The sequence below is a fragment of the Austrofundulus limnaeus genome, unplaced genomic scaffold, assembly GCF_001266775.1.
Source record: "Austrofundulus limnaeus strain Quisiro unplaced genomic scaffold, Austrofundulus_limnaeus-1.0 Scaffold52, whole genome shotgun sequence".
Classification (NCBI taxonomy): Eukaryota; Metazoa; Chordata; class Actinopteri; order Cyprinodontiformes; family Rivulidae; genus Austrofundulus; species Austrofundulus limnaeus.
Window position 1 is genome coordinate 1,335,939 of NW_013952454.1, and position 3,811 is coordinate 1,339,749.

Sequence of the window (3,811 nt, forward strand, 5' to 3'; positions counted from 1 at the left end):
GGATGGATGGATGGATGGATGGATGGATGGATGGATGGATGGATGGATGAAAATTAGTCATGAAACTGAACATTTGACTTATTACCTAACAAACACTGACTGAATGAGGTCAGGTTTCCCAAAATGAGATGTTTTCAATCAACATCAAGAAAAAAATAGACAAAATATCATTGTTTTGCTTGTTAGGAGACATGAAGAATACATGTTGTGCTTGTTCACATGTTGCTGATATTAACAAGCTTTCTGAAGTTAGAAAGGATTTTTAAAAATGTGCAAAAAGACAATATCTTTCATTTGTACACCATGAAAACCTTTTGAGATTAAAGCATAGCAAAATTAACATTTATAAAACGATAACTGTGATAACTGTGTGCTGTTCTTGCTGTAGCAACAAATGTTCGAGGATATTGAGGACAAAAACTGAGGCTTCCACTGCTCTTCTTTCAGGTGCAGTGAGGCAGAAAATACGACAAATTAAATGTGACTACTTTTCTTTTGTTCTAATGAGAGGGTGCAGACAGCAGTTATCTATGATGAATATGTTTCTAAACTAATGAGTTTAAAAATAGAACCTATAAAAAAGACTGACAGATAATGAATTTTATGTGCAAACAGAATTACAAAAAAAAAAGTGAACAAAACAGGCTGGAAAAAAACAAAACAAAAAAGATCACAAGTCTGTCCAATAAAGTTGGAAATTTAATACAAAAAATTGACAAAAAATGTCAACAACTGTAATATACAACTGAAATCAAACAAGAGGAAGCAGAATGTTACAATGTGGGAAAAGCTGAAAGCCTCTGAAGGAATAAAAACTGGAGTCAAAAAATAGAAATAAATCAAACCTAAATTAGAATTTCCAGTACACCTTTCAAAAGCTTCCTCTTAACGTGGTGCAAAAACATCAAAAACAAATTTTCTGCCAGTATTTCATCTGATGATATGTTTTTGTTCAACAATATAGAACATTTTTTTACATCTCATGCACAAACCTGAGGTTCAAGGGATGAAAAACCAAATTTCAAACCCAAAAGAGATTTTCTTTGCTACGGATAAAGAAAAGTTGTGTTTGGACATTAAAATTCATGCACTTTTCCAGGCTTTACTTGACTCCAAAACGCAATACAGATCATTTCTCCAGAAAGGTCCCACAGAGACCACATTCATTAAAGAAGACGATGGATGGAGTGACACTCCAAAAACAAAGCTCTTCTCTGCTCCGGCTGCTTTGCTGAACTGGGTTTAAGGAGAATTTGGCACAATATTATTTCAGTTCAAAGGGGGGAAAATGAGCTTGTTTTTTTCATGACCCACTTCAAAGAAAGCCTAAAGGGACGGTTCAGACCTTTTGAAGTGAAGTTCTGTAGAAAAGTCATGAACACATGATACATGATGTAGATTGATCCTCAATCAACCTCATTTTGAAGCAATCGAGTTTTATTTGAAATAAAATAAAATAAATTAAATTAAAATAAGAGTTTAAACCCAGGTTCTGTCAGGAATGACAAAAAAACACATCAGTTTTTTTTTTATTGTGAGTTCGCTTGCTGTGGTGAACCCCTGCAGACAGAAGCAGCTGAAAGAGACAACATTGTTCTGTTTCATACTTTACAATTGTTCCACCAAGAAAAATTTCATATTCCTACAGGAAGTACCGCAGGCTGCAGTCTGTAGTGCTGCAAACAGCTGCTGCCACTAGTTGTGCTGAGAAATAACCACATGCTCTGTGTAAATCACAAAAAAATCTTTATAAAACAGCTTCACCTATCACATTAAAGTGAATAATTAAACATGAAATCAGACACGTTAGACTTTATTTTTCCGTTTTTGTTTTGAAATTGCTACACCGAGCTCTGCTTTTACACTACTGCTAAAGCATTATATATATACATATATATATATATATATATATATATTAGGGATGCAAATATACATGTACCCGTATCGAACCGTATCAATTCTTTAGGTTCAATATACACTTGAATGGAACGATACAGATTTTTAAAATCGATTTTATCAACTTGTCTTCTGAAGATGCTCTGTGTTGAAGGATCAGTGGATCTGTGTTCGACTACTCCACCTAGGCTGTATTTTTGAGCGCAGGCTGGATTTTTGGAGACAYTGAGTTTGTGCTGACTGTAATCCCTCATTTTTTCTCTGAAGCAGCTTAATCCCAACAGAGCTTGAAGCTTTTAGTCCAGCAGGTGGAGTCATTGGATCAGTGTTTTGTGAGCTTTCAGTACTCTGCTCATTTGTTTCAGCTTTAATATGTCATGATCAAATAATTCTTATCCAAATAAACATGTCTCAGAGGAAGAAATGAGTGCAGTTGGGTGAAATTATTACAGGTTTATGACCTGTATATTGGTTTAACTCTTCAAACATTCCCCAAAACATTTACTGACCAAAATCTATTTCTGTTTATTATTTCATCCAACTTGTGTTTACTGATAAGCATTTAGGTACAATATTAGTCTAACTTGTGGACCCCTGTTGTAACAAGTGAGCATGCTCCAAGTTTGGATGTGTTTTGTGAAGCTCGCAGCCACAAGAGGCATCCACAAATCACTGTTATGAACAGAAGCATTCCTCTGTCCTCCAGGGTATATAAGAGCTCGTTGGGTTTGCCTCTGTGATATATGCTCTGGGCAAGAAGTCATTTAGCTTTTCAATTTATTAGCATGGTGATTTATGCCCATCTCCTTCACCTTCTTCTTCTCCTTCTGCTGCTGCTGCTTCCCCCCCTCCACTCTCAAACTGGATTCTAATAATTTGGTAACAGATGACATGAAAGACGAGAAAGTTTAGCAATTAGAACGAGGGTTTACGTTTTCTGTGGTGGCACTTCATTCATCACTGACGTTTCGGTCACTCTGTAAGGGATTAAATGTTAACAGCGGCAGACCTGCAACACAGCTGGGCTATATAGGAAACCTGATCACAACAGAGCTACAGCAGAGCTCTACACATAAATTTGGGTCCTGTTTGTCTTCGTTAGAACGTCTTCACCCTCTGAGACGAGTGGCGTTGAAAATGCACAACGAGTGAAAGCAAAACATGGAAACTAAAACCCAGATTTTAAACAGTTATGAGAAAGTTTATGAGAATCTGCCACCAAACGTGCAAAGAAATRTGCATTGAAAACCTGCACTGATTTGTAAATTGGTATCATTGGTTGTTGATTGTTGTCTTTTTTTTTATCCGACTAACAGCCCCCATGGAGCTTCTTCCCATGAAGAAGCACCGCTGGGAAGGAGGAAGCTGAAATGACTCACAGAGAAAAGAAAACAACTTGAAGTGTTTGGCAGCATGTGGAGTGGTTCTGTGAGTAATCGCCACATCCTTGGACACCTCGCTTTACTTTCACTCTGTTTTTTGTTTTTGTTTTTCCACAAGCACCACACATATTCGGATGTTCTTCAYAGTAAAACCCTGTGATAGCAAAATAAAAAAAAGAAATATTGCAAAAGTGGGAGTATTGATTTAATATTGATAGCATCGATATCAAGATGAGTATCAAACTGGATCGATTCTAGTGTGATGACGTTGATACTTGTGTTTACTTTTTATCACACTTTTGACTTTGTTTTTCACAAATAAAGGGAAGAAGAAAGTAAGAAGTGCTGAGTCGCCAAGTTATTTAGAATGTCACTCCTCATCCTTAAGCTAGCGTGTAATGAAGGTATTTTTGTTGTTTTGACATTGTTATATTTATAATTTTGCTACAATGTTGCTTTTTTCTGTTATTTTACACCGGTGACTTTTTTCTTCAACAAGTGTGTGAAGTAGAAAGTAATAGAGGGGTTATTAT